At 34.2% G+C, this 25,452-nt stretch overlaps 1 protein-coding gene across 1 annotated transcript in view; it reads left to right on the forward strand.

The window, feature by feature from the left end:
- Nucleotides 1–25,452, forward strand: part of DISC1 (DISC1 scaffold protein) — a 491,977-nt gene that overhangs the window by 14,542 nt on the left and 451,983 nt on the right. The window lies entirely within an intron of this gene.

Consider the following 25,452-nt stretch of genomic DNA (forward strand, 5'->3'; position numbering starts at 1 on the left):
GGAAAAGATCTTTGTATTATGTGGGAATGTGGTGCTATTTTTTTTAACTAAGCATTTGTCTTTTTTTTTAAATATCAATCATGATTTCCTCATGATCTTTTCTCTTACTATCCCTCCTAAAGAGCCATCCTATATAACAAATAATTAGAAAAGGAAAAAAAACCCAGTATTACTGATCAATTCATCAGAAAAATCTAAAAAAAATTGTGGACCTCCCATCTTTGCAAAGGGATGGAGTGATACTATCTTCTCATATCTTTTCTCTTGTTCTATGTTTGCTCTTACTAATTTTTGCACTTTCACTTTTGGAGTCATTTATTTTGGAATTCTTCTTACTTTATTCTGCATCAGTTTATATAGATCTTTCCATGCTTCTCTGTATTCATCATATTTGTCACTTATTATAGCATGGTAATATTCTATTACATTCATGTACTACAATTTCTTTGCCATTTCCCCAGTCAATGTGCTTCTACTTTGTTTCTAATTCTTTGCTATCACAAAAAGTGCTGCTATATTTATAGCATATATATGTATATAAATATTTATATACATATAAAACCTTTTTTTTTTTTAAATCAAAGCCAACTTAGCGTATAACCTTAGTAATGGAAACTTCAAGTCAAAATATAGGAAGTGTAGTCACTTCATTTGCATAATTCCAAATTGCTTTCTCAAATGGTTTTATTGATCTCTACCAACATGTACCAGTGTACCTATCTTCCTACAATCCCTCCAGCAAGGACTATTTCTATCTTTTTGTGAACTTTATCAATTTACAAGATGGAAATGAAACCTCAGGTATCTTGATTGAATTTCTATTTATTGTTATTGATTTGATATATTCTTGTGATTGTAAATAGCTTGTAATTCTTTTAAGAACTATTTATTTTTATCCTTCATTCTCTTGTCTTTTGGATAGTACTATTTAACTTTGGGTAATATTGTCATTTTTGTAATATTGGCATGACCTTTTTTGTTGTTCATTTATTTCAATTATGCCTGACTCTTTGAACCCCATTTGGGGTTTTCTTAACAAAGATACAGGAGTGGTGTATCTCTAGTTAATTTTACAGATGAGGTAGCTAAGGCAAACAAGGTTAAGTGCCTTGCTTAGGTAATAAGGGTCTGATGCAAGATATGAATTCAGGTCTTTTTGACTTCAGGCCTAGAATGCTACCCACTGTACTACCTGCCTGTTTTGAGTATTGAATATTTCCTCAGCTGTTTAAATTGTTTTTAATTTTAAAATTCTTAAAGAAGCGCTTTATAATTAAATCTTTTTGCATACTTTTGGTAGATTGATCTTATTGTATATATTTTGAAATTATTTTAATTAGATTTCCATTTATAGTATTGTAGATTTTGTTACTCTTCTGTAGAAATGCTGTTAATTTTGAAGATTTATTTTATCGTCTGAAACTTTGGAGCTCTTAGTATCTCATTTAGAATGTTCATTGATTCCTTGGAATTTTTAAAGTAAACCATCATGTAATTAGCAAATAGGGATTTTTTCTTTTCTTTCTTTTCTTTATCTTTATGTTTTTGATTTTGTCTCCCATCTTACTGCTTCTGCTAGAATTTCCAGATTTATATAAAAAATAATGAACATTCTTGGTTTATTTCTGTATTTATTAGAAAGATTTTAGTCTTTCCTAAATGCATCTGATTGTTTCTGTTTGGTTTTAGATAAATGATTTTATAAACTTATGAAAATGTTCCTGTGTATATATTTTGTCTAGTTTTTTTTTTTTTTTTTTTTTAGCATAAATGAGTATTGTGCTTTATCAAAACCTTTCTTGACATTATTTATATTCAGGATCAAGGAGGCAGAATTGAGGGAGGAGGCTGGACAGGCAAGCCAGAAATCTAAATCAGATATGCATAGAATGGTCTCACTACTTAGCTAACATATTGTGAATTCCTAGAATATTAGATAAACTCAATAGTAAGCACAGGGATATATTCCAAAGCAAAATAGCAATGATTTTTATCAAATTTTCCATGAATTTTTGGTTATTAGCCATATGAGTAAGTTTTAGTTTACTCTGTATTAATGTGGATAGTAGATGGTGGAAGATAATTTTAAAAAGATTCAGATATTATTTGAAATACATATCAAATTAATCCTGAATACAATTAAATTGATATTGTGAAGATCGCAAGTGATATCATTCTTGTGACATGTAAGATTATAGAAGAATCTTTAATCTAATCCTCTTTTCTTTCTTCCTAATATTCCATTTAGTTATTTTAATTTTATTATTTTATTTTTTAATAGTTTTTATTTATCAGATATATGCATGGGTAATTTTACAACATTGACAATTACCAAACCTTTTGTTCTAATTTTTCCCCTCTCCCCTCAGATGGCAGGTTGACCAATACATGTTAAATATGCTAAAGTATAAATTAAATACAATATATGCATACATGTCCAAACAGTTGTTTTGCTGTACAAAAAGAATCGGACTTTGACCCTCTTCTTTTATAATCTCATTTTATTAGTAATCTAATATAGCATACAGTTTTACATACAGTTTTATAGATGAGAAAACTGAGACCCACAGGGTTAAAGCAATTTATCCTAGGTCATACCACAGAACTCTTCACTCATATCTTTTGACTTTTACTTCCCCAAATGATTTCTGTTTTATCTGATAACCAAATAGCAGTATGATCCGTATGATCTGTGGCATGGACCTCCATTTCCTCATCTGTAAAAAAAAACAGTGGTAATATAGCTTCTAAATTTATGTTCATAATTCTTTTGTTTATTTCTGATGCTTAAGAGTTCTTAATTTTCTTGATTGTTTATGTTATTGGTATGGCTTGCTTTGGTATATTCATTCATTCAGCAAGCAAACTGGGCTAAGTTACTGTTGTTCTAATTACTTGAGAAATATCTCTTGGAGTAAGATACTATAATTGCCTTCAGGAAATTTATAGCCTAATAGAGATAGGATAGGTGCACAAAAAAATCATGATACTATGGTAAAAGATATAATGCAGAGACTTAATAATAATGGTAGACAATTGTGAGACTGAAGAAGAGAAAGAAACATTTTCAATTTAAAAACAAACAAACTTATAGATTCCAGTTTAATCACCCTTGCTCTGTGGGATACAGGTTGAAAATATAAAGTCTTTCATGTGGGTACAAGAAAATTCACTTTACAAGCATATAATAGAAGAGTTCTTGATAGAAATTGTTTAAAAATAGTTTTTTTAAAGTAAATTTTAAGCTCATAATGAGTCAACTATGTAATGAGGAAGCAAAAAAAAAAAAAAAAAACTAAGATGATTTTGGCCCATACCTAAGAAGGTATAGAATAAGAAGCTCTCTCTATAGCATCTAGACATAGGAATATGATAGAAATAGGTACTCTGCCCTATTCAGATCTCATCTAGACTTTTATATTGATTATGAGCAAAATAATTTAAGGACAGTGATAAACTAAAGTGTGGAGAGAAGATCAGTCAGAGTCCCAAGGAGGGTCTTGAGTCTATGACATGTGACAATGAGTTGGAGGAACTGGACATATTTAACCCAAAGGAAAGAAGATTCAGGGGAATGAGGGACATGATAGTTATTTCCAAGTATTTGAATGATTGTCATGTGGAGGACTTATTTTGTTTGATCCCAGAGATTAGAACCAGGAATAATCATTGGAAATTGTAAATGGGCTAATTTAAGGCTCAATATTAGGAAAAACTTCCTAACAATCAGAGCTGTCTAAAAGTAGAATAGACTACTTTGAGTGGTGGTGAGTTCCCTCTTCATTTGGCAAGTTTTTCAAGTAGAGGCTGGTTAACCACTTGTTGATTATGCCTTAATGGAGATAACTTTCATGTATGAGTTAGACCAAATGGCCACAAAGGTCCCTTCCACCTTTCAAATTCTACAATTCTTTAAAACATGAAGAGTTATTATTATTGTTATAATGACTGGTAATCAAAGTAAGGAGACTCCTCCAAAGACTTGTTACTTCAGTGTTTAGTGAGAATATGAACAAATGATGTACTGTGGAAGAATAATTAAGTTTAACAGGGGAAATGAGAGTTCCTGTAACTTTCCTGGTCATTAATAGAATAAGCTGAATCTTTATCATTTTTTTTTTTTTGTCATTTCAACATTTCCCTGGATTGTAGACTTTATTTTTGTCAAATAAGTACAGTCTAAAATTCTCCTTTGTGCCCAGTTTGGATTTTTTTCCTTCTCCTGATTTTCATGACAATTTGTCTCTGGCTTCTTAGAGAAATCACTGCTAATATAATTTCATACCCAAAGAGGGCATTCTAACCTTAAAATATCTCTAGCTGGACAGAGTTATTTCTAATGCCTTTTCCCTTTGGAACTGATAGTTTTTCATATTTCTTGACTTCTCAGATGTTTTAACTCAGGAAACTATCAGAGTTAAATATATTTAATAAAACCATTATGAATGAGGATTTAAGCAATAAAAATAGTCCATATCTAAGGTAGGATTTTGCTGCTGTTTTCCCAGTGAAATTAGGAAACTTATAAGTCCCCTTTAAAACATTTTCAAGATGTTCCCAGCAAGCCATTCTCACTGAGCAAGGAATTTGGTAAGCAGTAGGGCCTTGGCGGAAGATTTCATTATTCCTTTGGGTGTTCTCTTTTCAGCATTGTTCACAGAAAAACGTAGGCGTCAAAGAACTTTCAGTCTAAAGATAATGCTCATGTTGTTTCATTTGGAATTAAAGAAGCCAGAGTCAATAGAGCTTTTTGTTTCAGTAGGGAAAAAACACAGGAAATCCCAGATTCAGATATCCTCATTTAGTCTCATTGTCTAATCAGATCCTAACTGAGACTGTACAGTATCTTGAGCATCTGGTGGACATGAAGGAAACAAAATCTATATCTGCAGGGGAAAGAGGGATGCTATCACTAGGGGTTTTAAGACTTTTCTTAGCCTGCCTGCTGTATAGAGGTCTTAAGCTTCACAGGCTAGCTTTTCCAAGGAGGCTGGGGTATTGTAACAGCATAGAAAAAGCAAGCCTAGTGAAAAAAAAAAAGGGAAGTCTTAGAAAAGTGGAAATTTCTAAGTCAGCATTCTTAAGAGGCAGGAGTAGGAGTGCTAGTGAGAATTGGGGACAATGAAGAGAGGGACAAAGAAAAAGAGATTCATGGTCTACATTTTCCACCAAGTTGAGAATTATTCTATAATGGGCCAGGATAAATACAAGTGAATCAGATGCATGTTGGTTATGGTACTTGACATCTTCTACTGGGGAGATAGAGTCAGGAGAGAGTAATTAATATGAAGAGAAGTATATAAAGCACAGGATATAACATGGTACCAAAGAAGAATTTTATTTTAGAAGTGGTATAGAGCAGGGCTTCTTAAACTTTTTCCACTTGTGACCCATTTTCACCTAAGAAATGTTTATGCAACCCTGGATATATAAGTATATAAAATAGGTATACAAATCAAACATTTACTTATAATAAATCATAAAGAAATTTATTTTAAAACAATTCTTTTTTATTTACTATTTATAATAATAATAATTTTATCATTTATTAAAAATGAAAGCAAACTTGCATACTAATATGATGGACAATTTTACATAAATAATTAAATCTTGGTGGAATATTTAATACTTCAGCATGTAGAGCATTCAGAAACCTTTTACTGTGGCCAAATTTTTTTATGGATCCTATATTCATCACAGTTTAAGAAGCTTGATGTAAGGGATGTCATCAACTAGTTATGTGACTAGAAATAGAGGTGGACTGCTCTTGTCACAAGAGTGAGATATAACTGATGGGCAGCTCCTGTGCTCCTGAAGTATCTGAAAAATATCAAGAGATTAGTGGATGCCCTACACATATTGTCCTCCTCTTTGGAGGACACATGGGAGGGCAGGGAAAAAGGTTGTACATAATGAAATGATATAGACAGATTGGGATCTGTGATGTTGATGGGGGAGAGAAGGAGTACTTACATTAGCCAAAAATTAGAAACATATCCAAGATACAAGAATCATTTTTATGATCTTATATGATCTTAAGAATTAACAAAGCACAATTCTTTGAGTTATATGGGGCAAAGTTGTTAGAATGCCATGATAGTTACTGTTCATTTGATGGGGCTTAATTTTTTTTTTTTTTTTTTTTTTTTTTTTTTTTTTTTTTTTTTTTTTTATGAATGTAGATTTTTATTATTCCCAGCAGCCAGAGAGGGCATCAAATGTATTCTTTTTTTTTTTTTTTTTTTTTTTTTTTAATTTTTAATTTTTTATTTTATTTTATAATTATAACATTTTTTGACAGTACATATGCATGGGTAATTTTTTACAACATTATCCCTTGCACTTACTTCTATTCAGATTTTTTTCCCTTCCTCCCCCAACCCCCTCCCCCAGATGGCAAGCAGTCTTATATATGTTAAATATATTACAGTATATTCTAGATACAATATATGTGTGTAGAACCGAATTTTTTGTTGCACAGGAAGAATTGGATTCAGAAGGTAAAAATAACAGTTTACATTCATTTCCCAGTGTTCCTTTTCTGGATGTAGCTGGTTCTGTCCATCATTAATAAGTTGGAATTGGATTAGCTCTTCTCTATGTTGAAGAAATCCACTTCCATCAGCATACATCCTCATACAGTATCATTGTTGAAGTGTATAATGATCTTCTGGTTCTGCTCGTTTCACTCAGCATCAGTTGATGTAAGTCTCTCCAAGCCTCTCTGTATTTCTCCTGTTGGTCATTTCTTATAGAACAATAATATTCCATAACATTCATATACCATAGTTTACCCAACCATTCTCCAATTGATGGACATCCATTCATTTTCCAGCTTCTAGCCACTATGAAAAGGGCTGCCACAAACATTTTGGCACATACAGGACCCTTTCCCTTCTCTAGTAGTTCCTTGGGGTATAAGCCCAGTAGTAGTATGGCTGGGTCAAAGGGTATGCACATTTTGATAACTTTTTGGGCATAATTCCAGATTGCTCTCCAGAATGGTTGGATTCTTTCACAACTCCACCAACAATGCATCAGTGTCCCAGTTTTCCCACAGCCCCTCCAACATTCATCGTTATTTGTTCCTGTCATCTTAGCCAATCTGACAGGTGTGTAATGATATCTCAGAGTTGTCTTAATTTGCATTTCTCTGATCAATAGTGATTTGGAACACTCTTTCATATGAGTGGAAATAGTTTTAATTTCATCATCTGAAAATTGTCTGTTCATATCCTTTGACCATTTATCAATTGGAGAATGGCTTGATTTCTTATAAATTAAAGTCAATTCTCTGTATATTTTGGAGATGAGGCCTTTATCAGAACCTTTAACTGTAAAAATTTTTTCCCAATTTGTTACTTCCCTTCTAATCTTGTTTGCATTAGTTTTGTTTGTGCAGAAACTTTTTAATTTGGTGTAATCAAAATGTTCTATTTTGTGATCAATAATGGTCTCTAGTTCTCCCTTGGACACAAACTCCTTCCTCCTCCACAAGTCTGAGAGGTAAACCATCCCATGTTCCTCCAATTTATTTATGATTTCGTTCTTTATGCCTAAATCTTGGACCCATTTTGATCTAATCTTAGTATGTGGTGTTAAATGTGGGTCCATTCCTAGTTTCTGCCATACTAATTTCCAGTTTTCCCAGCAGTTTTTGTCAAATAATGAATTCTTATCCCAAAATTTGGGATCTTTGGGTTTGTCAAAGATTAGATTGCTATTTTTATTCACTATCTTGTCCTGTGAACCTAACCTATGCCACTGATCAACTAGTCTATTTCTTAGCCAATACCAAATGGTTTTGGTGACTGTTGCTTTATAATATAGCTTTAAATCAGGTACACTTAGACCACCTTCCTCTGACTTTTTTTTCATTAGTTCCCTTGCAATTCTCGACCTTTTATTCTTCCATATGAATTTTGTTGTTATTTTTTCTAGGTCATTAAAATAGTTTCTTGGGAGTCTGATTGGTATAGCACTAAATAAATAGATTAGTTTGGGGAGTATTGTCATCTTTATTATATTCGCTCGGCCTATCCAAGAACATTGAATGTCTTTCCAATTATTTAAATCTGACTTTATTTTTGTGGCAAGTGTTTTGTAATTTTGCTCATATAATTCCTGACTCTCCTTTGGTAGATATATTCCCAAATATTTGATACTATCGACTGTTATTTTGAATGGAATTTCTCTTTGTATCTCTTGCTGTTGGATTGTGTTGGTAATGTATAAAAATCCTGAGGATTTATGTGGATTTATTTTGTATCCTGCGACTTTGCTAAAATTCTGAATTATTTCTAATAGCTTTTTAGCAGAGTCTTTGGGGTTCTCTAAGTATACCATCATGTCATCTGCGAAAAGTGACAATTTGATTTCTTCATTTCCTACTCTAATTCCTTGGATCTCTTTCTCGGCTCTTATTGCCAAGGCTAGAGTTTCTAGTACTATATTGAATAGTAATGGTGATAGTGGGCAACCTTGTTTCACTCCTGATCTTACAGGGAAAGGTTCTAGTTTATCACCATTACATATGATGTTTACTGAAGGTTTTAAATATATGCTCCTTATTATTTTAAGGAATAGTCCATTTATTCCTATACTCTCAAGCGTTTTTAGTAGGAATGGATGTTGGATTTTATCAAATGCCTTTTCTGCATCTATTGAGATGATCATATGGTTTTTATTAATTTGATTATTAATATGGTCAATTATACTAATAGTTTTCCTAATATTAAACCAGCCCTGCATTCCTGGTATAAATCCCACTTGGTCATAGTGTATTATCCTGGGGATGATTTTCTGAAGTCTATTTGCTAATATCTTATTTAAGATTTTAGCATCAATATTCATTAAGGAAATTGGTCTATAGTTTTCTTTCTCAGTTTTCGATCTACCTGGTTTAGGTATCAGTACCATGTCTGTGTCATAGAAGGAATTTGGTAGGACTCCTTCAATCCCTATTTTTTCAAATAGTTTACATAGCATTGGAGTTAGTTGTTCTTTAAATGTTTGGTAGAATTCACCTGTAAATCCATCTGGTCCTGGGGACTTTTTCTTAGGAAGTTGGTTAATAGCTTGGTCTATTTCTTTTTCTGAGATGGGACTATTTAGACTACTTACTTCTTCCTCTGTTAATCTGGGCAAGCTATATTTTTGAAGGTATTCTTCCATTTCATTTAAGTTATCGAATTTATCGGCATAAAGTTGAGCGAAATAGCTCCTAACTATTGTTCTAATTTCCTCTTCATTAGTGGTGAGTTCACCCTTTTCATTTTCAAGACTATCAATTTGCTTTTTCTCTTTCCTTTTTTTAATCAGGTTTACTAAGGGTTTGTCTATTTTGTTGGTTTTTTCATAAAACCAACTCTTAGTTTTATTAATTAATTCAATAGTTTTTTTACTTTCAATTTTATTAATCTCACCTTTTATTTTTTGAATTTCAAGTTTTGTGTTTGTCTGAGGGTTTTTAATTTGTTCCTTTTCTAGCAATTTTAGTTGTAAACCCAATTCGTTGGCCCTCTCTTTCTCTATTTTATGCAAGTAGGCCTGTAGAGATATAAAACTTCCCCTAATTACTGCTTTGGCTGTATCCCACACATTTTGGTATGATGTCTCATTATTGTCATTTTCTTGGGTGAAGTTATTAATTATGTCTATGATTTGCTGTTTTACCCAATCATTCTTTAGTATAAGATTATTTAGTTTCCAATTATTTTTTGGTCTATTTTCCCCTGGCTTTTTATTAAATGTTATTTTGATTGCATTATGGTCTGAAAAGGATGCATTTACTATTTCTGCCTTACTGCATTTGATTTTGAGGTTTTTATGCCCTAGTATATGATCAATTTTTGTATAGGTTCCATGAACTGCTGAGAAGAAAGTATATTCCTTTCTGTCTCCATTTAGCTTTCGCCAAAGATCTATCATATCAAACTTTTCTAGTATTCTATTTACCTCTTTGACTTCTTTCTTATTTATTTTGTGGTTTGATTTATCTAATTCTGATAGTGCAAGGTTGAGATCTCCCGCTATTATAGTTTTGCTATCTATTTCCTCTTGCAGCTCTCTTAATTTCTCTTTTAAGAATTTAGATGCTGCACCACTTGGTGCATACATGTTTAATATTGATACTGCTTCACTATTGATGCTTCCCTTTAGCAGGATATAATGCCCTTCCTTATCTCTTTTAATTAGATCAATTTTTGTTTTTGCTTGATCTGAGATGAGGATGGCTACTCCTGCTTTTTTGGTTTTGCCTGAAGCATAATAGATTCTGCTCCACCCTTTTACTTTTAGTTTGAATGTCTCATCCTGTTTCAGGTGTGTTTCCTGTAAACAACATATAGTAGGATTCTGACTTTTAATCCAGTCTGCTATCTGCTTCCTCTTTATGAGGCAGTTTGCCCCATTCACATTTATGGTTAGAAGGACTAATTCTATATTGCTTGCCATCCTATTGACCCCTGCTTATGCTTTTCCCCTTTCCTTCCCTTTTACCCTCCTATCCAGTATTAAACTGGTAAACACCACTTGCTTTTCACAGCCCTCCCTTTTTAGGATCCCTCCCCCACCTTAAAGATCCTCCCCTTATTTTACCCCTTTTCCTCGAAATTACTGTATTCCCTTCCCCTTAGCTTACTCCTTCCCTTTCACTTTTCAATGAAGTGGAAGAAGTTTCACCATAAATCGAATATGTCTATTGATACACGCTATGTTCATCTCCCTCCTTTCTTTCTCTCAGATATAATAGGTTACCTTTGCCTCTTCATGAGATGTAGTACCACCACTTTATACTTTTTTATGATATAATCTCCTTTCCACCTCTAGTTTCTAAGACAAATTGTACATATGTTCTTTACATATTTTTTGACAGAAGTATAGTTCTCAAGATTTCTTTTTACCTTTTTTAGAAGTCTCTTGAGTTCTGTATTTGAAGATCAAACCTCTTATGTAGGTCTGGTTTTTTCATCAAAAATAGATGGAATTCATTTATTTCGTTAAATGTCCATCTTCTTCCCTGGAAAACGATGCTCATTCTTGCTGGGTAAGTTATTCTTGGCTGCATACCAAGTTCCTTAGCCTTTCGGAATATCATGTTCCAGGCCCTGCGTTCTTTTAATGTGGATGCTGCTAGATCCTGTGTTATCCTTATTGTGGATCCTCCATATCTGAATTGTTTTTTTCTAGCAGCTTCCAATATCTTTTCCTTTGTCTGATGGTTCTTGAACTTGGCCACTATATTTCTTGGCGTTTTGATTTTAGGGTCCCTTTCAGTAGGTGATCGATGAATTTTCTCAATGTCTATTTTACCCTCTGTTTCCAAAACGTCTGGGCAGTTCTCTTTGATAATTTCCTCGAAAATGGTGTCCAAGCTCTTTTTTTCCTCCCATTTTTCAGGGAGTCCGATTATTCTCAAATTGTCTCTCCTGGATCTGTTTTCCAGGTCTGTTGTCTTTCTGGTAAGGTACTTGACAGTCTTTTCAATTGTTTCATTTCTCTGGTTTTGCTTGACTCCCTCTTGGTTTCTCCTTGAGTCATTCATTTCTACTTGTTCCAGTCTAATTTTCAATGATGTATTTTCTTCACTCACTTTTTTTATATCTCTTTGTAATTGTCCAATTGAGTTTTTATCTTCTATGGAATTTTTTTCCATTTTATCCATTTTATTTTTTTGAGAGCTGATTTCTTTTTCCAGCTCTCTAATCCTTTTTTCCTTGGAGTTGTTTACCTTTTCCAGCTCACTAATCCTGTTTTCCTTGGAGTTGTTTACCTTTTCCAGCTCACTAATCTTGTTTCTCAATGATTTGATTTCTTTATCCATTCTGTCTTTGAATGCATGGGATGACTTCTCCAGGCTCTCTTGCCAAGCTTCCCTTTCTTTTTCCCATCTCTCTTCCAGCTCTCTTGTGAGAGCCTTTTTGATTTCCTCTATGAGGTTCTTTTGTATTGAGGAGCAGCTTATATCCCTCCCAGGGGATACATCTGGGGACATTCTGTTCCTAGTCTCCTCAGCATTTGAAGTCTGCTCTCTCTCCACACAGAAGCTGTCAATGGTTAGAGCCCTTTTGAATTTTTTGTTCATTTTGTCAGAGTAGGAATCAAAGAAAACAAACTGACAAGAGAAACAATTGGTCTGTTTTGCGGGGGATAGGGCTGGATGTTATTAATGGGCTTCCTCTACAGACTGGGGGTAGGGCAGCAGAGAGCCACTAACAGAACAGCAATGACTGTACTGAGTCTGCGCTCTGAGGCTCTGAGAACGCACTGAGTCAGTCCAGGTGGGGGTTGGGGGTGGCCGGGCTCTGAGAGACGCTGGCTTTCTGGGGTTTTAATCTTCACCTCCGGTGTTTACACCCTCTCCACCGCTCCTGGCTTGCTGCCAAAACGGAGCATCCACACTGGGGCAAAAGCCCTTTCACAGAAACGGCAGAGATCACACCCCTCCCCCTCAGGTCTGAACTGTGTGAGCTGCCTGTCTTGCTCTGGCTGTCTGCCCTCAGTCTGCGCCCAGTCTGATTGACCCTCCCCCGAACAAACACAGACCTTTTCTGGCGACTTTCAAGGATGTCTTCTCTTGGTGATAATTTGTGGATTTCTTTCTGGGTCAAGCATTAAGTCAGAGGCTTGTCATGAAGTAAGTTCTGAGAGAATACGAGGAGCTCAAGCAGCTGTCTGCCTCCACGCCGCCATCTTGGCCGGAAGTCCCGATGGGGCTTAATTTGTGATTTCTGTGACCCTTTTTATGATGTAAATGAGGATAAATTTTCTTCCTGGTACTTTTAAAATTCCTCTCTGTTATTGTAAATGATAATATATAGCACACACACACACACACACATATATGTGTATAATACATAACAAATAATACATAGCATTCATAATCTCTTTGAAGTTTGTAAAAGGACAGCTAGTTGATCTAATAGACTTCTGCTGCATCAGAAGTTAGGAAGACTGAACTGAATATTTACTAGATCCTATACAAGTCATTTATCCCTATTTGCCCTGGTGTCCTTATCTTCAAAATGAATTGGAGAATAAGATGGCGATCTACTTGAGTATCTTTGCCATGAAAACCCCAAATGGGTCACAGAGAATTAGACATAACTAAAAACAACTGAGTAACAACCAGCCATTTGTAGAACACTTTACAGATGTCTCATTTTATCTTTACAATTCTGGGAGGTGGATTCTATTATTATTCCCATTTTATAGTTGAGGAAACTAAGGTAGAAAGTTGTTAAATGGCTTTTCCAAAATCACACATTTAGGAAGTTGTTGAGGTAGCGATTGAACTGAGGTCTTTCTGATTTTAGGTCCGGTGTTCTTTTACCTAGCTCTCTAAATAAATGAATGCTGCATTCTACAGAATAACTATATGCACATACATATTTATAAAAAGCTATGTTAATAATTAAACCTGTTTTCCTCTGTTTATTCCTCCTCCCCAATAGACTATGGGTTAGTATTACTGGATAGAATTTCTGAAAAGAAGTCATCATTTGAGAGTATAATCTAGAGTCATTTTCCCCAGAATTATCCAAGCAGACTTCCCTGGAAAGTACTATGTCTGTATTAATTGACTATTTTATATACCTATATATTGACCTCTTGTTAGTTGCTTATGCCTTTTTTTCCCTTTCATCTTGGAAAGCAATTGAGAAGGTCTTCCTTCCTCAATGAAAACCACATGGGACTTCATGGCAAAGATACGAAAGGAGATCATCATTTCATTTTTTTTTCATTGTTTTTTAATTTATTTATTATAGTTTTTATTTACCAGATATATGCATGGGTAATTTTTCAGCATCGACAATTGCCAAACCTTTTGTTCTAATTTTTCCCCTCCTTCCCCCCACCCCTTCCCCCAGATGGCAGGTTGACCAATACATGTTAAATATGTTAAAGTATAAATTGAATACAATATATGTATACATGTCCAAACAGTTATTTTGCTATACAAAAAGAATCGGACTTTGAAATTGTGTACAATTATCTTGTGAAGGAAATCCAAAATGCAGGCGGACAAAATTAGAGGAATTGGGAATTCTCTGTGGTGGTTCATAGTCATCTCCCAGAGTTCTTTCCCTGGGTGTAGCTGGTTCAGTTCATTACTGCTCTGTTGGAGCTGATTTGGTTCATCTCATTGTTGAAGATGTCCTCGTCCATCAGAATTGATTATCATATAAAATTGTTGTCCAACTCATTTTAAAGATAAGGAAACCAGGGCAAACAGGGATAAATGACTTGTCCAGGTCACATGGCTAGGCCCAAACAGACCCATAGCACCTGGGATTATAGATAATATCCTCCACATTCCCCTTGTTTGTTAACCTTCAGTGAATTGGGAAACATTCCAGTCCTATATTCTTGCTCCCCTCAATCAATTATTGTGCTCAAAGAAACCAAGGCAGATTTAGAAGTGGAGATTTTAGATAACACTTTATTCTCCATAATTTCTATTTTAGAATGCATCCCCCCCAAAGAGGGGGGGAAATACCAATAACATATTCAGAGATGAGACTTTTCTAGGGAAAGCTGAAAGCTGTTTTGGAAAAAACTTGTATTTCATCACATATCACAACATACCTTAATTTTCTTACCTCTATCTCTAGCTGACTATAAGGAATGTACTCTTAAAAGATTTCATTTCAACATTTATATGTCTGTCCTGGTTTAGATGCTGAATTTTTACACAATCATGTATTTGGAGGGAGTATTTGCTATCAAATTAATAATTGAATTTGGTACTAGGAACTGACAAATTTTCATTAAAGTGTTTTGAAAATCCACCTTCTCTCCCACGTACCTTCCTACTGCCACACTTGAAAGAGAAAGAAAACAAAATAATTGGAACAAACATGCATAGTCAAATAAAACAAATTCTCATGGGTTATGTATGTCCACCAAAAAATGTCTCGTGTCTATCCTGAGCTCATTGCCTCTCTCAGGTAACATATTTCATTATGAATCTTCTGAATCAGGTTTGGTCATTGTGTTGACTACAGTTCTTAAACCTCTCAAAGTTGTTTGTATTTATGATATTGTTGGTAGTATATAAATTGTTTACCAAGTTCTGCTCACTTTACTTTGTATCAGTTTAAATAAGTTTTCCCAGGTGCTTATGAAACTATCACTTTTCTCATTTCTTAGAGCACAACAGTACTCCATCACATTCATGTGCCATAATTTGTTTAGCCATTCTCCAAATATCTAGCACTTTCCTTAGCTTCTAGCTCTTTAGTAACCCAAGTCCTTCATATTTATAAACCTCCTCAGATTTACATGCAGCTTTTGGTCTCCCAGCTATAGTCAGTGATTCTAATAAGGAAATAAGCTCAGAAGAGTTAAGTGAGTTACTCATAGTTATATGGCTTCCAAATAGTGAGACAAAGACTCTAGAGTAAGAGGATTTGGTTTCCAATCTTGCTTTTAATGCTTACTTACTTATGTTGCCATGAGCTTTTCCCCTGTGATTTTACACTGTGATTAATACTACCTCATATTCTTCAGTGGAGGGGGAATAAACATTCCCAACTTTTTCAGACCTCAGTTAAAGAGTTTGCACAAGACGACTTCCAAGATCTCTTGTAACTTTAGATCTATGAGATACCCAGGCTTTCCAATTTCAGATCTGATGGTTTTTCTATTATTATATGTCACAGCAGAGCTGAAGGGACACTTGATTTTGGTAGAGAATATGAATCAAGGGGATTCATCGGAGAAACCCAGCAGGGATGAGAGTAACTGAAATGATTGTCCTTTTAATATTCATATATTTATATTGAAAATAATGATCATAGCTAGGAAATGTATGTCTGGGTTAGGTGACCTATATGTTTTTAGAGCATGTGTTAACTTTGCTGATGATACAGGTCTTTTTATGACAGATGGAATAATGGAATTTGCTGAATTGGGGTTTAGGCAGTTTTTGAGAGAACTTGAATATAGATAGAAATATTTTAATTTATCAGGAACCAAGAGAGCTAAGAGAAGTAGGTCTGAAACTGGAATGAGGGAAAGGACAATGATCAAAGAAGGAACAGAGTAAGGCAGACTCTTGAGGGCCCCAAAGAAAGACTTAGCCAGCCTGGAGATGATAATAGAAAGTGAACTAGAAAAGATCGTGAAAAATTTGATTGTTTTGTTAACCTGCACTGAGCTAAAGTATAGATTAAGGCTATACCTTTTATTTATTACCTATACATGATTTATTACCCTGAAATTACACACACAGCACAGAAATGACTTTGTGCTCTAACTGGGTGACAATGGATGGGTTATATTGTATAAGATGTGGTGGAAGTGGGATACTGCAGAATGGTTACAGCAATCTTATCATGGGTAAGAGGACTGAATGCTCAAAGGGACTTTAGGCAAAAACCCTCATTTTATAGAAAGAAAGGGAGGCCCAGAGAGATGAAGTGACTTATATAGTCACACAACTCGTTAATTGGCAGAAAAGCTAGAATTTGTACCTTAAGTCTTGATTCCAAATCTATTACTCTTTCTGCCATCTCATACTGTCTTGAGGAAGTCAACTGCAAATATTCATTATATATCAAATATCAGTTGTAGACTGTCACTCCTACCTGCAGGTACTTCTTTCCTTCTTTTTCCTTCTCTCAATGTTTCTATAGGTTTTATTCCTTCTCATAATTCCATTGCATCTAGATTTCTAAGGTCTTTCTAGCTCTAATTATTAAGGATTCATCTCAGGTATGCAGAAGATGCTGTTCTAGTAATGTAGGATGTTTCACACAGATTTGGGAGAAAATGCTCACTTTGGCAACACATGCAGATTTTTTTGGGAAAACTATGTTTCAGAAAAGAGCCTCTTTTGAAGTTGCTATTATTGTTACAACTCTTATCATCAACAAATTTTTATTAGTTCTTAAGTTGCTCTATTTTAGAAGCCTTTAGATGTCTGCCCTAGGTCCATCTATTTTATTTTGTTTTTGAAAATAAGGTTTTATTGATATCTTCTGTTTCTTTTCCCTCCCTTGGTCCACTTAAACAGGTCCCTGTCTTCTCCCTTTCCTTTCCTCCTGAGGAAACATTTCCTGGGATACTTTTCTGTGAGTGGAGGAAATTGGGCTTTGTGAGCTCCATTCAATTGTGAGGTCCAATTTGGACCTAATGAAGGTCCAAACATGAGTTGATATTGGATAGCCATTTAAAATTCCATCTTTGCTGTGATTTATATATCCAGGAATGAAAAAGAAGAGATAAACTAGTACCTAATTACTTGTACAAATCCCAATAAAATCATAATACCAATAGCTAACATTTTCTTAGTGCTTACCATGTGTTAAGAACTGTTCTAAGCACTTTACAATCATTATCTCATTTGACTTTAAAACAACTCTAAGAGGTTAGGGGCTATTTGTTATTTTCATTTTAGAGATAAAGGCAAACTGAGATTAAGTAATTTATTCAGGGTCACATTGCTAGCACACTGCTAGTGTCTGTGGCTAAATTTGAATTCAGGTCTTCCTGACTATTGATCTGCTCCAAATCAAACCAGTTTTGCAGATGGCATTTCCTGCATATCTAAGATGAATCCTTGATGACTGGAGTTAGAGGGACATTAGAAATCTTACCAAAGATTGATTTATTTCACCTCAGTCAAGCAGGGATGTGATTGGAAATTTGTTCTCTATGAAAACACTTCTGGATGAGGGAAAATCCCAACAGTGGTGTAATTGTAAGCCTTACCACCAAAAACTACAAGAATCACTTTCAGAGAATCAAATCATTTGTGGATTTTTTGGACTATTATTACTATTTATGTATACATACTATTATTACTGTGTATTATAGGTGGAGTTGTGAACTGATCCAATCATTCTAGAGAGCATTTTTGAACTATGCCCAAAGGGCTATGCAACTGTGCAAACCCTTTGATCCAGTAGTGTCACTACTGTTGGGGAATGGCTGAATGAGTTATGGTATATGAATGTGATAGAATATTGTTCTAAACAAATGATGAACACGCACTGATGCTGAGTGAAATGAACAGAATCAGGAAAACATTGTACTCAGCAGCAGCAAGATAGCATTATGCTCAACTATGATAGACTTAGCTCTTATCAGCAATGTGATCCAAGACAATTCCAATAAATATGGGATGGAAAATTCCATCTGCAGCCAGAGAGAAAACTATGAAAACAGAATGTGGATTGAAGCATAGTATTTTCATCTTTTTTGTTGATGTTCTTTGCTTTTTCTTTCTTGTGGTTTTCCCCTTTTGGTTTGATTTTTCTTGCATGACATGATAAATGTGGAAATATGTTTAGAAGGATTGTATATGTTTCACTTATATAAAATTGCTTCCCATCTTAGAGAAGAGGAAATTGGGGGAGGCAGGGAGAAAAATTTTAGAACATAAAATCTTACAGAAATGAATGTTGAAAACTATCTTTACATATATTTGGAAAAATAAAATAATATTGTGAAATAAAAGAAATATCCCTTCCTTATGTATACTTTCCTGGATGGCTAAATTTAGAGACAGAATTTCTATTTCTGAAGGTTAGGTAAGGATAGTGTTGCTTCCCTAGTGGTTTCTTAAATTAAAATAAATTCATTATTAACTGTTACTCATTTCTATTACCTTGTATCATGTCTATTTGGCTCATATGTCTAACTTCTTAGCAAGTAGCAGAGAAAAAACAGTGTGCCATATTTATCTCTTCAGGAAAATATTTAAAGATCAGGCTACTGGGGAAGGCAGTTGGAATTTTGAGAAAGATATGGCAAATTCCATAGCTAATCTAATTAAAGGGCCATAGAAATATGTTCTAGGTATATAAATCCAATCTCATTCCTAGAACAGTAAAGTATTATATATACAGCAAAATTCATTTGTTAAAATACAACTGAAATAACGAGAGGGAGAGATAGAGGAACATAAAGGAGAGAGAGGAGAGAAAGACAGAGATATAAAGGGAGAGAAAGAGGAGAGAGGAAGGACAGGAGAGTGAATGTGCATATATATACATATAATTATCCACATAATTATATGTGTGTATATAATTATCTATAATATTCATGTTATAAATTTATTAAATCTTGCATATTTATAATGTCTGTATGTATACATATGCAACTCTTATTAGGAAACAGAAAATAAATAGATAGCTTGGTTCTTCTCAACCTTTGCCAGTTAGGAACATCTATAAGCTTGTTAGTATGAAGTTATGGAAATGGAAATTTTGTCTAATAATTCAACAAAGACAGGGGAAGAGTATTTCCTACCTTTTGTGTTAAAAAATGTTTGTGTATTACAGTGAAAGATAGGAAATAAAGAGAATCTGGGAGAGAGAGGGATGTTCTTAAGATTAGCTCCCTGGTTCTCTGGTCCTTTATTAATTGGCTTGGTTAAGACAACTGTGGTTTTCCAAAGATGGATTAAGTCTTTTTAAATTTCACATATACTTTTTATAAGCTTCTTTTAAATATTAAAGAATTACAGGTATTCCAGCAATATTTTTTAGAATCTTATTAACAGCTTCTCTCTCTCTCTCTCTCTCTCTCTCTCTCTCTCTCTCTCTCTCTCTCTCTCTCTCCCTCCCTCCCTCCCTCCCTCCCTCCCTCCCTCTCTCCATCTCTCCCTCTCTTTCCCTCTCTCTCCTTCTCTCTCTCTCTCTACCTTTCTCCTCCTTTCTCACACACAATAGCCCTGGTGGGATTTTTACAACTATATATATATATATATATATATATATATATATATATATATATATATATATATATATATATATATATATATATAACTTTTTCACTTATCATTATCCACTTGGATAAATTTAAAAATGGAAACACAAAATATTTTCTATTTTTCAATTTATAAGAAATAATTTCTAAGATGATAGATATTGTTTTGCTCTCTGATATCAGTGAGAAAAAAACCCAATGTGTTTTCTTTAAGCTATGAAAGAACCTCAGTTTGGTTAATAATATATCAATATTAGAGTGAAGAGTAGCTGCCTTGTGGCTACCATAAAAGAATGTTCTCTAGGGTAGGGAAGCCCTATAAGATAAACCAATTTTTTAATAATGTTCTTTCCTCTGTAGGTAAATTGTTCTGACAAATTCTGTACTAATTTCACTGTTTTTTCCCCTCTTTCTTTCCAGGACCCATTAGATTTGGTAGTTTGGCATACTTTGGTTTTACCTACTCTGACCTCCGATTTTTTATGTGGCAACTACTTGGACCACATCATCTTTCCCTATGGGTATTGTCTTTGAACTTCCATCTCCAGACCTGTTGTCAGAGTCCTTGATCTTTTGAGTGTGGTAAGATGTGCGATCATTGGAAGGACTCTAAGAGATATGTGAAAAAAAATTTCTACTTCATTTTTTTGCACTCTCCTTGACCTCTTTGATATTTGGCTCTTTTTAAATTATAAGAGTTATGGCTTAAATATCTCCTCAACCTGGATGATATTTCATGAGCCCTTTTTATACCTGTGATGAATGGCAGAGAAGTTATTCTGCCTGTGTGATATATTGGCTTATTAATTCACATGGCTCAATTGCTATTTTATTTCACATGGACTTTTGCTTGATCTTGGTTCAGTTGTTAAGATCAAATTGTATTTTGCTTCAGTAAATCCAATTCAGAATCCTTATTGACCCTGGGCCAAGTTTTTAATTTGAAACCCTTTTCCTTGGAAAAATTAGCAATTTAAATGGCAGAGGTTTTGGAACTGTCTAGATTTCATAGAATCATAGATGCTTGGAGTAGAAAGGGGATTTCAAGGTTACTTAGTCCAGGTGGGAATCTATTTTACAATAAGTATTCTGACAAATAAGCTTTGCTCAAACATTTGAACTCCTAGGGTGCTCACTACTTCACAAGGCTGCTTTTTCCATTGTTAGACAACTCCAATTATTAGAAAATTCCTTTTATATTGAGCTGAAATCTGCCTACTTCTGGAGATAGATCAACCACAGCAAGGATTACAAATAGTGACATTGCTATTTTGTTTTAAGACTTGCAAAGGACATTCCCAATGACAGCTCTTTGATATAGGCAGGGCAAATGTGGATTCTCTTCTAGGTAATTGTTTTTGAAATATATGAAGACTGTTACTATAATTTCCCCCAAATCTCTTCTAGATCACACATTGCCATTTCCTTCAATTGTTTCTCACAACATGGTTTTCAGAACCACGTGATTCTGTTCACACTTTTTTTGTTCATTCTGTTTTGTCAGTGTGCCTTTTAAAATATTGATGCCCAACAATTACAATAAATTTGTGATGGAAAGTTCTATCTGCATCCAGAGAGAGAACTATGGAGACTGTGGATCAAAGCATAGTATTTTCACTTTTTGTTGTTGTTGTTTGTTTGTTTGTTTTCTTTCTTATGTTTTTCCCCTATGCTTTTTTTGTGCAGTATGATAATATGGAAATATGTTTAGAAGAATTAAAAATGTTTAATGGATTGCTTGCTATCATGGGAATGGGGGAGGAAGGAAAGAGAGAAAAACTGGAGCACAAGGTTTTGTAAAGATTAATGCTGAAAATTACCTTTGCATGGATTTGGAAAAATAGAAAACTATTTAAAATAAAAAAAATAAAACGCCTTACACTATAAAAAGTGTGATGCCCAGGAAAAGGCATATTATCTCAGATGTAGTTTGACCAGTAAAGGAAAGAAAGAAGGAATTAAATATTTATTAAGAGCCTACTATATACCAGAAACACTGTTAAATGTTTTTCAAATATCATCTTATTTGATCCTCACAAAAACTGGGAAGATTGCATGTGAGATTATTTTTCAGTCATGTCTGACTCTTTATGATTCATTTTGGAGCTTTCTTGGCAAAGATATTGAAGTGGTTAGCTATTTCCTTCTCTAATTCATTTTGCAGAGAAGGAAACTGAGGCAAACAGGGTTAAGTGACTTGGCTAGGGTCATGCAGCTAGTAACTGAATGAGGCCAGATTTGAACTCCTGACTTTAGACCTGGTGTTCTATTCACTGAGCCACCTAGCTGACATTTACAGGCTACTATCTTTCCTTAAATTCTTGACATTTTTTAGTGTCATAAACAGGGATATTGTATTATAAGGGTGATATGATGTATTGGCAATGGGATATTTTATCAGATCACTAGTTGATATCGTTGAAAATATTCTTATCCTTAAATGAGCAGACTTGAGTTTGAAGCCAACATTTAATGGCTATGTGACTGGGGAAATCACTTTGTGTCTCAATTTCTTTGTACTATCAAATGATCCTATACTGCCAAAATTCACAGTACTATGTACAAAGTGGTCAACCTTGTAATATTACATAGATTTGGACTATTCTTAATGAAGTTTCAGAAATAATTATGGGACACATAAATAGCCATGGGGAAAGGGACTTATCACTTGGTCAAGGCATCCCCCTACGCCCTATTGTAGTTACATCCTTGGGTTTAGATTTTTGTTACTCATCTAGATTCTTCTTTGGATGTGTCTTCTTTAATTTTTGGTTGTTTAAAAATCTGAGCCTTGTGTAACTACATTGATTTCCTTCAATGTTTTCTTTGTTACTAGGATTTGTTATGACGTAGTAGAGATCATGTACTACAGTGCTGTCAAACTGAAATAGAAACAGGAGTCTCTAATCTGAACATAAGGATCCCTGTGGGCTACATATTGACATAGTTTAAAAATGTAATATCTATGTTTTATTGAATTTTTGAAATCTGGTTTAGGCAGCCCCTGAAAGTATTGAGGGTTGCTTCATATTAGACTCAGAGTCAGGAAACCTGAGTTTGTTTCCTGCCTTTGGTCTACGTCTCTCTGTCTCTGTCTGTCTTTGTGTGTCTGTCTCTTTCTCTCTGTTTTTCTCTTTTGTCCCTTTTCCACTCCTTTTTTCACTTTCTTTATCTTATTAAGTCATCCTTCTCATTTGACCAAGTCTCTGTGATGTTGATTTTGTAAACATTCTCTTCTGAAAAAATTGTGATTATCTAAAATGTATTACTTTAATTTTAGGTTTAGTGTGGTGTAATGAAAAGAAACTTAAATTTGGAGTTACAAGGCATGACTCTATATTTTCTTTGCTGGTCACTAGCTGTGTGACTTTGGAAAAGTCATTTAACCCCTTCTGGCTTTCAGTTTTCTTATCATTAAAACGAGATGGTTAAATGAAGTATGCCCTTCAAGGCCCTTCCATGTTTGGTCCTGGTCCTACTTTTACTTACAGTTTTGGACACTGTTTTATATACATCTAAAGTTACATATGCTTTCTTGATATTTTTTCAAGAAAATTACTGAGAGTGTCCTTCCCTGTGATTTTGCTTTGTATGTTACATTTTTGTTCTCTCTAGCATCAGATTATATAGTTTATTACCTATATGGGTGAGAGTCTAGCAGAGGGATCAAATCTGGACTTAGGAGAAAGTTGAGATGTCTTCTTTGTGTAATATGATGAGTACCTGATAAAAATTTCTTCTCCCAGACTAACATGAACTGATGCTGAGAGAAATGAGCAGGACCAGAAGATCATTATATTCTTCAACAACAATACTATATGATGATCAATTCTGATGGACGTGGCCATCTTCAACAATGAGATGAACCAAATCAGTTCCAATAGAGCAGTAATGAACTGAACCAGCTACACCCAGAGAAAGAACTCAGGGAGATGACTGTGAAGCACTACATAGAATTCCCAATTCCTCTATTTTTGTCCACCTGCATTTTGGATTTCCTTCACAGGCTCATTGTACACTATTTCAAAGTCTGATTCTTTTTGTACAGCAAAATAACTGTTTGGACATGTATACCTATTTTGTATTTAACTTATACTTTAACATATTTAATATGTATTGGTCAACTTGATATCTGCGGGGGGGGGGAAGGAGGGGAAAATTAGAACAAAGGATTTGGCAGTTGTTAATGCTGTAAAATTACCCATGCATATATCTGGTAAATAAAAATTATTAAAAAAAAAAGAATAAATGGACTCCTGAGGAAAACTCCAGCTCTAAAGCTTAAAAAATTCTTCTCCCATATCTGACTTTGGTGCCATACATAGGACCATCAGAGATTTTGTTGTTTTGTTGTTCATTTGTTTTCAGGTGTGTCTGATGGTTTGTGACCCCATTTGGGGCTTTCTTGAGGGAGATGCTGGAATGATTTACCATTTCATTCTCTAGCTAATGTTTATAGATGAGGAAATTGAGGCAATCAGGATTAAGTGACTTGTCCAAGATCACATAGCTAGTAAGTGAATAAGGCTGGATTTGAACTCAGGAAAACTCATCTTTCTAACTCCAGGGCCAATCTTCTATCCATTGTGTTACTTATCATTGAATTTTTTTTTAATGAAACTTCTAAAACTAGCTTTTGATACTTTTCTACAATTTACAAAAATTGGAAAAAAATTTTTTTACAAGTTTTACAAGTTCTAAAATGTGTAGTGGAAAGTTTCCTGGACCAAACAAGGTGCTGTGTTTGAATGCTCACATTACTATTCATTCTCTGTATGATCTAGGATCATTGCTGTCTTCAATCATTTATTTTATATGTAAGATAAAAACACTGTTCCATTCCTTTCCACTTTAAATCTATGATCTGTAATGGTCTGGCAGTATCTAGCATTTGAAACTGGAACCTCGAAAAAATGACAGTTTATGTCAGGGGGCAATTTGTAATATGCTGATTGCTAGGGGCAATCTCAGTTGGTGAGTGTATAATAATTATTTGTAGATGAGTGTATGCAGAGAAAGAACAAACTAGAATTAGTTTCTTTAAAAAGAAAAAAGAAAAACTAATAAAGATATAGGACCATATATTCTTAGGAAGAGGTTCAACTTAGTTTTTGGAAATCAATATTTCTAGGAAATTTCTAGTGTAAGGATGAAATTATGAAACTTATATTTATTGCTGGATTAATTGAATCCCTATCTTTGGCAAAGAGACCAAATCAAATTTTAGGATTCAGAAATTTAGATCAGGAAAGGTCCTCAGACGCCATTTATTCTAACCTCCTCTTATTACAGATGGGAAAATTAAGGCCCAGAGAGATTAGGTAATATGTCTATGTGAATAAGAGAATAGAACTGGCATTTGAACCCAGGTATTCTGACTCTAGATTCAATACTCATTCTATTATATCACTTTTTATTTGACCTGGGCCTATGTATCCAGGAAAAGGTTGTTTGTATTATCAAAAAAAAGTTACAGAAACTTATTTGACCTATTTGACTATATTCATACTGGGCTTGTGAGGGTCGCATACACCTCTTGAGCTGACAGTTGGAATTCCTCTTTCCTCAGTGGCTAATAGGAGGTTGATCTCTTAAAGACACTTGCTTCTGAATCTGAAAATTCATCTAGAATAAGTATTAAATATTTCAGCCAAGATGCTATTTCTGTGCAGTGTCATATTGGCTTATCTGATTTTTGGTAATGTATTTACTCTGAAGATTTGGAATATTTCT

This window comes from Sminthopsis crassicaudata, chromosome 4 (assembly GCF_048593235.1).
Source record: "Sminthopsis crassicaudata isolate SCR6 chromosome 4, ASM4859323v1, whole genome shotgun sequence".
NCBI lineage: Eukaryota > Metazoa > Chordata > Mammalia > Dasyuromorphia > Dasyuridae > Sminthopsis > Sminthopsis crassicaudata.